Raw genomic sequence first — 12,582 nt, forward strand, 5'->3', positions numbered from 1 at the left:
TACCTAGCTGAGGAGGTCTTGATCAATATCTCACCTAGCGGTGAACCCGCAGAGGCAGGCAGGCGCTGAGTGAAAGGTGAAATGCTTTCAGTGCGTCACGGTGAGAAAAACCAACAACAGTCCCTTGAGATTTTATCTCGCACAATGTTCCTGTGTAGTCGAGTACTCGCTTTTAGAAATGCGACAGAACCAACAGAGCTTAGAGTAGTGCGGCCAGCGCCATATTTAATTTTTGGCGGGAACAAAAACGAGGCAGTGAGGGACTGAAGTAGGTTTGATGGAACATCAACATACAGCAACATACAGTTCGTTCAGCTGATGAAACGTCTTTTTGAAATAAGTTTTACTAAACAAAAACTCCATAGAACAGTTTTGAAAGCTGTGAGTTGTGAAGATCTTGGATCTTTATACAGCACTGTGTGTATGTCGAATGTCACGTGACCAAAAGAAAAATATGAACAGCAGGAAAAACTAATGGAGACTTTAGGTAATCAGCTAAGCTAGTTGTTGTTATGTAGGCGTGTCGTAATGAACATTGCCTATGGTATCTTAAGTAAAACAGCTCTATATTTAACGAAGCATATGCGAAAGTCGCGAACCGGAAGTGTACAGTTTTTTTTTTGGCGCATACTCACAGCGTCATTTTTCCCGCGTTAATTTTAATAGGGGTTATGCCTCGTTAAATAGGAAGATGATTTACTCAAGATGCCTTCAAAGTAGGCACTAAAGATGATCATAACCAATGTCCATCACATATGGGGACTGATATATAAAAGTGTTTTATTTTTATTCTTTTCACTAACATTTATATATAAAAATAAAACATCAACAATAAAAGCCTTACTTAAAAACAGCCTTACTTAACTTAAAAGTCCATCGCCATTATTTAATACAGCTATTAGCACGTTCTCTGACAAGCGGAAGCGATGAGACCTGTTTTCCGGGTTTGGTCAATGACATTCGACATATACCCTATGGCGGCTAACCTGATTAGGTTTGTGCTTCTTATTCATTAAATCATTTCTTCCGTTCTGTCCTTAAAGCAATAGTTTATTCTGAAGTTAAAATTTTGTCACATTTATCATGACCGAGAACCGATACATCAAATTCAAACTTTGGTTAGAAGTTAAAATACACAAAAGGACAGTTGAGAACTGAAATTATGGCAGAATTTGAGCAAATAAATTTAACAAACTAAAAATTTAAATTCTGTTTACTGAATATCCACATAAGGAGTTTTTAATATTTCAAGATTTTATGCAAATAACAACTAATGTCAGTCTATTCCTCACACAAAACCATTGTACGATGAGGAATTCTGTGCACAATTAAACTGGACTACTTTTTGCCCTTTTTTAATTATTTTTGGAGCTTAAAAAGATGCGGTCACTATAATTTAACACCGAAAAAGTGTGTGTGTGTGTGTGTGTGTGTGTGTTTTACAGGAAAAAAACAACAGCCTACAGGCTTTGAACAACATGGGGGTAAGTAAACAATAGCAGAATTATCTTTTTAATTTTTTTAGCTTTAATAAATTAGCAACATTGTTCAATATGAGGCTGTTTTTTCTGATACCATTTGTGGAAACCTCACATTTATTAAGGTACAGCCCTTTTGACGTGTGACAACCAGCCCCGGTCTGCCCTCTGTGTCTGAAGAAGGCTATGAATCTATTTCTAGTACAGACACTAATCTAGTGTAAAAATCTCTTAACTGCAGATTGGTGGTGCTAGAGCGTCTTTCTCGCTGTCTCTCTTTCACATTCTCCTCCATCTCTGAATGTTACAAGTAAGTTACAGCCCTGTTTTACCCATAACACACCTTGACTTACGGATGCAGTTCATCCATCATTGTCTCGCATGAATTTGCCTGTCATATTTCATCCCTCCCTTTCTCTGAAGCCCTAAATATCTTGTCTTGGGAAACGCTGACTGTAGAAATAGCTTTTGAATATTGTAACATGTATATATTTTTTTTGTTTGCAGGATGTTCTAGCCATGCAGCCTGTAATCTCTCAAACTAAGCAGTGTTTGAAATTTAGTAAACCTGTATAAACATGACCAGCAGAGGAAAACAAATAACTCTCGTAGTGATCAGAGACACGTTCATCATGCGGTCAATGAACAGGCCATTGCAAAAGGTTAAACAATGCTTTAGTAATAATGTGTTTAAATCTGTTTGTACTTGGGATTTACTCCACCAGACAAATGTGCATAACATAAAATAGTTTTGTTTGAAATTAAGCTAAAAAAAAAAAAAAATTATTTAGAAACATTTTTAAAACAAAAACTAATAAGCACATTAAAATTTAATTAAAAAATAATAAAACTATATATTAATAATACTAAAATAGCAATGCTTTTTTTTAGCAAGCACTAGTGCAGCATGACAAAAATTTACATTTCTGTATTTTTCCATTGCATTTCATAATGAAATGCACTCTGTTGTGCATTGGTAAGTTCAAGTCAGCTGATTTGTTTTCACAGTTCAAATAAACAACTGGTCAAACAAACAATTCATGATTCATTTTAATCCCTTGTCTGAAGTAAAATGTTTAATTACTGTAAATCCTGCTGTTTTTTTTTTTAACAAAAAGTCATTTATACTATATCAGAGTTGCATTTATTTACTCTAACTAACTACTGCCACCTTTGTGCCACATTAATGCATTTAATTTAACATGTATGCATTTGAAAATGTGTTAGCTTTTTGTTCAAGGTTTAGTGTGTAGTTAACTTCTTTTACTAAAGAGTAGCTTGACTGCAGTTTAACAACTTTAAATCATAAGTAGCTTAGTAAACATTTTCCAAGTAGCTTCCCAACACTGCTACCATTGCAAAACCAGCGTTTGTGACAGAACCTGAATTTACATTCCCTTTCTTAGAGAAACTGTGGAAAGAAGAAGAAAAAATGTCCTTTTATAGAGTGCTGCTTTGCCTTTTCAAAGTCTGAACAAAAGGAGAGAGAAATATGGTAAATCCCTTGACATCTTGTAGAAACTGTGTTATTCGTCGACGTGCCGTCCTCAAAGTCAGCAGTGACGAGAAGTGACAGGTCTGGACTGGTGGAAACAAAGTGACCGTGGTGATCAGGGACTGAACGGTGTTAAAAGGTTCTTGTGCATGTCTGAGGTCCAATCAACCAGCCACACCAGAGATCCTGAGAACGCAGCGAAAGGAATACGCTTTCAATTTTTAAAATACCAAAATTATTAATAAGTGTAAAAACCACCCACTTGCCCAAAGACAGAATCCGCTGAAGATTCTGTGCGCTTCATTTCTTGCAGCTCTAGGAAATCTGTCACACCATTCTTCGTCGACACTGGAAATTGCACATTGTTGCAGAATGTTCTCATAAACTGACAAATCAGCCGTAATCTTTCTCACTGTAAAAAATTCACTTTAATTCAATGTGTTACTTGTCATTTCTTTGTATTAGTTACAAAAATTTACGAGAAGTTTCTGGAAAAAAGCAAATAAAAATTAATTAGCAATTTGTTTTACCACCAAAAAAAAAAAAATCAACCTAGGCTCACTGGAAAAACATGCCTCTATACCTACTTTTTGCAAAATTCCCAAAAGTACCTATACCTACACTTTACCACATTCCCCAGCTGAAATGAACATTTAAGTCACAGATTATGATTACAGAGACAAATGAATAATTAACATTAAGACTTACAGAATGCTATGTTATGACCTCAGAATACTGCATGATTTGTAAACTAGTATTTTGATGATTGCATCACATAACCAGCTCCATATGTATGCCTGTTTTGACATAGTAAACTTGCTCGGTGGCGCACCTGGTACAGCATTGAAATTGCGAAAGAATGAAGCACTTATGTACGAGTCATGATAAAAGAGCTCAAAGACTTGTAGAAGTGAGATAAAATTGCATTGGTTGCTTCAGCAAATGTGTTTTATCTTACATTTGCTTACATTCCCGAACTGCCAGGATACAAACAATAGCCAACAATAAAACACTGCTAGATTCACGTTCATCTGTTTCAAATAAAACTGAACATGGTTTTAGCAGAACCCATTGGAAATTTCACGTTGAAAGTGATGTAATGCTATTTTTCAGAAGTGTTACCACATGCATGTTTCTCCCAATGAGACTGGTTATTAAAAATGCTAAATTTCTTTGTTCCTTACTTCATTTTCAACAGAAATCTATTGCTATGGACGGACAGCTAACTTTGTGTGGCCTATTTTATAATCATATATACCTACTGCATTAGAAATAAAAGAAGTTATACATGAGTAGGCCAGCAACATGACAAACTGGCTGAAATAGGGCATCTGCCGCAGTGAAGGCGCATCAACGCATCAGGCACTTTTACGTTAGACATTTCCCTTAATTATACGGCCGCTATCTAGTTTTGTCACGGCGCACATGTCCGCTTTTGACACTGTGTTAGATTATTAAAGGTGAGGTGTGTCATTTTTTTTTCTGTTGTAAAATACTTTCTTGTATCCCATCTTAACATGCAGAGACAATTAAAAGTAAGACATTGGTGGGTTGACACTGTGGTGTTATTACTGTTTGCAGCCTGACATTGGAAGTACACACTTGTATAATAATGATGCTAACTAATATGCGAATGTGCTAACATTTTATTTCAGCCAAAATGAAATCCAAAAAAGCCTACAGTAGGAAAAATCATATCAATGCCACTGTCAGACTAAAGGACAGTGACTTCATTGTAATTTTCATTGTTAGCATAAGTGATTATCCCATTAGCATGTAGCAGCAATGCGCTGGCTGTCAGATTCTGAATGTTGATCCCTTCTACTGAGCTGCCTGTATTTACACTGTCTTTCTTGTCATAGATTAACTGAAGCAAGGATTGTGCAAACTTAAATCAGTTCAACCAACGCAAACACCTGTGCCTGAAAATTGGTGCGTCTCCTAAAGTTGACATTTTCCAGAGCATTACAGATTATAGAACATAATTAGTCTATTATTAGCTTGAGAACTGTCACAAACAAAATGCAGACTGCATCAAAATGTCTGTGAAAATGCATATATAAAACGTTTACATTAAGAGAGGCGCAAGAATACCAACTGGTGAAATAAAAATCTCTATCTGTAAATGTTGACTTAGCTCAGCAAAGCTTTACTGTGCAAAAATAGAAATACATAAGTGCATTTTATTTTGTTTAAAGGTTGACATTTAATTCTACAGTTGCTAGAATATTCTACAGTACCAGCTGCTGTAAATGTAGTCAGAATATGGAGAAAAAAATAGCTTTAGTAGGTTCAAGATGCCTGTTTAGTACGTTGGAAATCAGTGTTTATACAATTTTCATGAAATGCTCACTTGCTGTCATTAATAATTGTCTTACCTTGAGATTAGGACTGAATATATGGCATAAAGGTGAAGTTTGCATGGGTGCAATTGCATGCAAAATGCATAAATAAATAAAATATTAAAAAAAAAAAAGTGCAAACAATTCAAATAAATAAATGCATTATAAATTGGGATATGAGAAAGTATTTTAACATAAAAGACCAATATCACCTTTAAGCATCTGCATTCTGTTATAGCGTTTGCTTTTCTATTTGTTTATTCACCAAAAAGTCATCAAAAGCTGTGAGGCTTTTCTACATCAACATAATGTTTTGACAGTCAGTCTGTTACCACAATTTTTGGGCTAATGTTGCCCTCTGGAAATGTTGTTTCAGGCGTAGCTGGCCACGATAAATCCTTCTCTACATTAACAAAAGAGAGAGAGAGAAAGTGAAATGTTTAAAAGTCAGAAATGAAGAGTTGTCAGGGGGAGACTACTGCTGAATCACCCTGAAAAACCCTTAAAGACAACATGGAATTTAAATGAACTCTTTATTTGCTTTACAAACGTTCCCTGTATTGCTGTGCATTCATCAGTGCACGATATTCCAGTGATATTCTGGAAGAGCACAATATTTATCACAATCCAATCATTCCCAGTGAATAAAGTCAAGTCCAACCTTGCTTTGCACTTGTAGAAATTGCAAAGGTAAACTGGATTGTGAACATTGTTTCTTGTTGAATTCAAGCAGCAGTCAAACTTTTACATGATTGAATATAATAAAACTCTCAAGAGCCACACGCTCTGAGAAAACATCAGTATAGACTCTAACATGTGAATATGTGTGTGCGAGATGATGCTCTGTAACAATGCACGCCGGAGGCTTGTCAGAGATATCTACAGTTTGACAGACACAGACAGGAAGTTCCACCTCTATCGCTGTTCAAGATCTGTTGGAGTGTATCTCAAACATTAGAAAGCTTTTCTATCTCTTGTCTTTCCCCACAGCATCCACACTGACACAACAGCCCGAATACAGAGAGGAGGACCTTCCGTGATTCTGCAAAGCTTTTAATCTCCACAAATTCAATTGTATCACCTTAAAAATACTGCAACGCTTTCAAGATGTTCTAAGAAGGAACTACATCATGCAATCAGGCTCAGAAATTATGCAAAATGCCCTAAATACTGCAAAATGAGTGCAAAAATGTTATCTAACATTTGATATATTTCCAAATGTTAGGCATCTCTAGTTGGAGTATATGGGTTTAGTGCCTGTGCAAATAATGTATGGCCTCTGCACTCAAATTCTTTACATTATAGAGATTAGGACTGAATATACAACATAAAAGTGAAGTCTGTGATTCCTGTGCTGCTAACAGCACCCATAAAAATTGCATGCATGTAACTGCATGCAAAATATTCAAAATATGCTAAATATATTCAAACAAAAAAGTAAATAAATAAATAAGTATATATTTTAACATGGAAAATACCAGTAATACTTTAAGTCTTTATAATGCATTATATAAAGGTATTTGTAATGTGCATTGTACTGCATTATATCTTTTCAGAAGATAGCATTTGAAGGTTTGTTTGTCATGTGTTTTATTGAATTATATTTTCTAAAGGTGTAACAATAAAATATTTACAATTATTTACAAGATCATGCAGAAAATTACAATGTGCATTCCAAGGCATAATTAATGCATTAAAACTATGTTTATAAGTAAAGTGTTTACTTATTAAGCATTTGCACTGACTGTACTCTGATATAGTGGTTGGTTCTTATTTTGTTAATTTACTAAAAGTCAAACGCTGTGAGGCTTTACGACATCACCGTGATGTTTTGACAATCAGTGTGTTATCACAATTTTTGAGTTAATGTTGCCCTCTGGAAATCTTTCAAGAATGTTGTTTTACCACCCCAGTGATAGTTTTGTACCTATTTTTCTGAAAGTGTAGCTGTCAGATATTTCACAATGGGCTTCACTTCTGAGCCAAGCAGAGCAAATTTGTGTGAATCATTTGTAAAAACATTACAAATGATTTCTTTTGTTGCTGCGTTGAATCGAACATGACAAGCTGTCATCTTAAATTCAATGCAACAATTTAAGTCCTAATGCGCAATGATTAATATGCATGCATTTATATAAAGAGAAGAAATAAAAGCCCATATTGTCCATTAACAAGCTTCGGACAATGCATCCAGTGCAGACCACACAAGCAGAGCGAGAATGCACAGGAACATTGAAGAACTACACTCGATTTTTTTCCTGTTTTAATAATACGGCAAATTAGATCTGGGAAAGGCAATGAGTCATTTTCTAACAATCCAGCATCTAAAAAGAGGCCTACTTATTTACTGCATTAATCTTCAGGAGACACTGTACAGCCTATGCAATTCAGTTATTTCCAGTGGAAAGTTCTTTTAGTCACATAACATTAGGAGGCTGTTGCTTTATAGCATGCACATTTGCGGGCGAAAGCAAAAAGCAATTTTCCGTGCTTTTCAGACTACTTAAACATAACAACTTTCGCCCCCCGTCGAAGGCAGATGAGTGCGTGCACGCAAGGATAACCGCGTGCACACACAACTGAGAGGATATGCTGGCGAGAGTGTGCATGGCAAAACCAATATTGCATTGTTATATATCTATCTATCTATCTATCTATCATCTATTATTAGGTGCCATGAGCAGCTGTTTGCAGTGTTATCGAGCACCTCTTACAATGCATGAGCTTCAGTGGACCGCATGCGTCTGGAGTCAAAACACAGTTGTAACTACAATATGCCTGTCAAAGGCATCAAAGGTTAATGCACGTTATGCATGGAGAGTGTTTACCTCCTTGTGTCGATGCTTAATTGCTATTTAATAGTCTGACAGCTATTGCACATTGTACCTATTGAGAACACAGACGGGGAGGGTGTGCACTGGAATAAACCAGTTATTAATGCAATAAATTGGTTTCTTTGGGGGATAAACTGAACAAAGGCAATCAACCAAATGCTTTAAACTAAAGAGACGTTTCAAATCTTGCATGTAAGCACGATGAAAAGTCGCACAGATGCTAATTGTTGTACAATTAAGCTTTTTAAAAACTAGCGACTGCTTGGCATGCAAATCAGCAAACTGCCCTCTACACCTTTTATTAAAACGAATCGGGCACAAGAGCTGTTCAATCAATTGCAAGTTACTATTCATTGCACACGGTTGTTTGTTTATGAACTAATGTACTCTAATGACTGTATACATGTTGATTCTGTGTATGTCTATGCATGTGGATTACCTTTGGTTCAGTAACCTTTCCTACACAGGCCATGAAGCACTATTCTTAATATCTGCCACTTTAGAGGCATCAAATCTTCGAAAGATATGCATAGTTTTATCTGCTGAAATTTCTTTAGCTAATTTGGTGTTGCTGTTTGTAAATCTCTCATTATGCTATATTATCACTAAATCTTGAATGCAATCTTTTTGTCAGCTTGCTTTCTTTCAGTAAGCACAATGCTTCGTATTTCTTTTTGGAACTGATTGGTCATAGGCTACATTGGCTTCATCTGAGCTTATGCATCGGTTTTTGGGTGAAAAAAAAACATAATTTGTGGATGATTTTGATAATGTTCCCTCAAAAACTGAAGCTGCATGAGCTCAGCTCAGATGATTACCAGTGTATTACATAGTTCAGATTTTGCTTAAAGTGATTACGCCAACGGCTCTGAAGCACTTGACATCGCTGCAGGTCAAACACACATTCACGTCTGACCCTGGAGTCACGCCGCGGTCCAAGAAGTCAGTCAGCTGCTTATTATACACACGCCTCATGAGACTCACGTATGAATGTACGAATCAAGGATGTGCAGGATGGCTTGACAGAATCTTAAATCTTTATATAGATTTTTTTTTCTCCAGAGTAACATGATAAAGAACAGATTACATTGATTTATTCCAGACGAACAGGAGTTTAAAATGCTACATTTTCTGGCAGAATAGTTTTCCCTTTCCCGTGGGATTAGTTTTCACTAAATGAAAGCACTTGAATGCTGTACTAAAATATTGGAATAGCTGATACAATAGTGTATTTTTCTGGCTGTATACATATTTCTCCCAGCAAGCAAAATATAATAATCTTCAGCCTGTTTGTAGTCAACCACCATTTTATGGTATTTAGTTATTTATTTATTTATTTTTATTTTGTTTTTTTTGTTTTTGCAATACTCTCGTGAAAAAGAAGTGTGCTTAATTTTATTGAATGTGCCCTTGTAGTGTTCTTCAAATCTTAAAAGTATATTTTTAAAGCTGTCTTTGCACATATAATAATAATTAAATTAAAACCCGGTTACGGTATTTAAAAACCACGCCTTCATAATGACATTTCTTAACACTTTTTTTTTTTTTTTAAAGGAAGTGCACTGTAATAATAACAAGTTATACTTTAAAGTTACATTTTAAATCATGTTTTAGAGTACATTCATTTTATATTAGATTTTAGTAAATCGATTTAAAGTAAATATATTTTAAATGCACTAAATACCAAGTTAAACATTAACATGAGACATTTCAAATATATAAATAAATTACATATAAGTTTTTAATAGAAATGACACTGATGTATATTTTAGTCAATAAATGTTTTAGACGATAGAAGCAATTATGAACAAAAGTCCCATAATTATGTCAAAAAGCATTCTAAAGATCAGCTAATTGTATTTTATATACAAGTTAACTATAATACACATTCAGATAAATTGGCAAATAACATGCAATTAATTGTCAGCAAACATCACATGCAGTTTGCACCTAAATATACTGTATTCTTTCAAAGTATTTTATGTCCATCTTTTTAATAATATGCTAAATTGTACATCTTTTTCACAAGGGTATGCAAGTATAAAACATAATTAGAAAATAATACACCTAATTAGAAAATAAATTGAGGGCATAAAATAAATTGAACCTAGTGAAAAATATATATACTAAATGCATTTGAAATACTTTTATTTCATGCTAAGTATACTATAAATACATTTACATGCTATGTACTTAATAAAAACACCCTGCAATTGTACGTTTGCTATACAAAACTGGTATACTTAAAGTCTGCTAAATTGGAACAACTTATTTTGTGCTTCATGCACTTTAATTGTCTGGAAGTGGTGCTGAAGAACAACTAAATATATATTAAGTATATTTGATTGTGCTGAAGTGAAACTATTGCAAGTATACTTCAGGTGCACTTTAAATATCTTGCATTTAAAGACTGAAATTATACATACTGTAGATCATACAGTCCTTAATAATGGTGATATTAAAACACATTTTAGGCTTAATATTAAGAAATGCGCATTGTGCAATAAAGAAATACTCCATATAAAGTTTCATTCTAGTAAGTCTTGAGCGATGTGTCAATAAACATGTTAATATATTTGAACTATACCTAGTATGAAATAAACTGATTATTAAATATAATAGTAAATATATTACTTTTTTACTAGGGTAAGTATGAATGATAGTTCAAATCATGTGGGGGGGTTTTTCCCAAGCGATCTGACACACTATTTTCACATGCTGGAAGATAAAACTTGTGAAAATCCCACAGAACTGAACCACTGCTACAGACCTGAAGATCTAGAGACTTGAGGGTTGAGGACTTTTTTGACCCAGACAAGTAAAAAACCACCTAGCAACCACATAGCAACACTTAGCAACCACCCACAACATCTTAGAAACGTCTTGGAAACCACCCACAGCACCCTGGTGAGTTTCTCACAGGCTTTTTCTTCAGAAAATGTCAGAATCTAGTTGTTCTCCTGCAGCGGTTCATTTATATTAAGCACAGTTAGCAAACTGTGGGAGTTTCGATTGAAGTCTCTGGTTTTTGCAAACCTTTGACTCCACTCATGTCTTACCGAGGATGGAGAAATCTCAGCGGAGCGTTAAGGTGGTTTTGTATTTGGAGCAGGGTCATTCTGTGCTCAGATTCAGAGAGATTACTTACACAGTCCTGTGGGTCGAGTCCTGCTGTATGAGAAGCCCTCACACCGGCCGTGTCTCGATAAGACAGACGTACCATCTACAGGAACAGACACACAGAGAAACTGAGCGATGGATGGGGAGAGTGCAGAAAAATGCCTGTTGTCTTTTATCGAAGCAACAGCATGTGTGCGGGACGTCCCGGGAGAAGCGCAGTCTTGAATGTGTAATGGATTGGGTTTTTTTCTTAATGCAACATTTTTATGGCGCGTTTGAGGAATAATTCTGAACAGATGTAGTTAACGTCCATACAGTCAGCAGCATGTGTTTGATGCGCTTGATACTGGGACATTTGAAAGTCAGCTTGAAATAAACAGAACAGATTGTGCATGAAGAGAAGCCGTTTACACACCTGCGCACACGTTAAAAACAGACCTGTTTTAAACCTCTACTAAACTGGATTACTTAAAGGTGAAGTGTGCAAAACATTATCTACAGTCTTAAATTAAGACACAATTGTTTGAGAAACAAAATAACATCATAATGACATTAAGTCTTGTTTTCTAAAAAATGCAAAATGTTTTATAATAAATAATATGCTGATTTATTATTCAAATTATTAATGTTGAAAACAGTATTTTTTTTGGAACCTGTGATTCTTTTTTTTTTTTTTTTTCAGGATTCTCTGATGAATAACAAGTTAAAAAGAGCTGTATTTATTCAAAATATAAATCTTTTCTAACAATTTAAATCTATGCTATCACTTTTTATTAATTTGACACATCCTTGGTGAATAAAAGTATTAATTTCTTTCACAAAAAGAAGGAATAAAAATGTACTGAGCCAAAACGTTTGAACAGTAGTGTTTATTGTTAGAAAACCTTGCTATTTTACATAAATGCTGTTCTTTTTAATCTTCTATTGATTCAAGAATCCTGAAAAAAAAAGTATTACAGGTTCCAAAAGAAATATTAGGTTTTCAACTTTGATCAGTATATTAGAATGATTTCTGAAGGATCATGTAACACTTAAGACTAGAGTAACAGCTGATGAAAATTCAGCTTTGCATCACAGGAATAAATTATATTTCAACATATATTAAAATAAAAAACATTATTTTATATTGTAATAACATTTTGCAATATTACTGTTTTTTTTTTTTTTTTCTGGTTTTTTTAGACTTCTTTAAAAAACATTACAAGTCTTAAGGATCCCAAACTTATGAGTGGTAGTTGTGTTTAAAGCAAAAACTAATTTAATTTTGTGACATTTTTTTCAGAAAACAAGACTTAATGTTTTAGGTAATTTTG

Source organism: Labeo rohita, chromosome 6 (genome assembly GCF_022985175.1).
Source record: "Labeo rohita strain BAU-BD-2019 chromosome 6, IGBB_LRoh.1.0, whole genome shotgun sequence".
Lineage (NCBI taxonomy): Eukaryota > Metazoa > Chordata > Actinopteri > Cypriniformes > Cyprinidae > Labeo > Labeo rohita.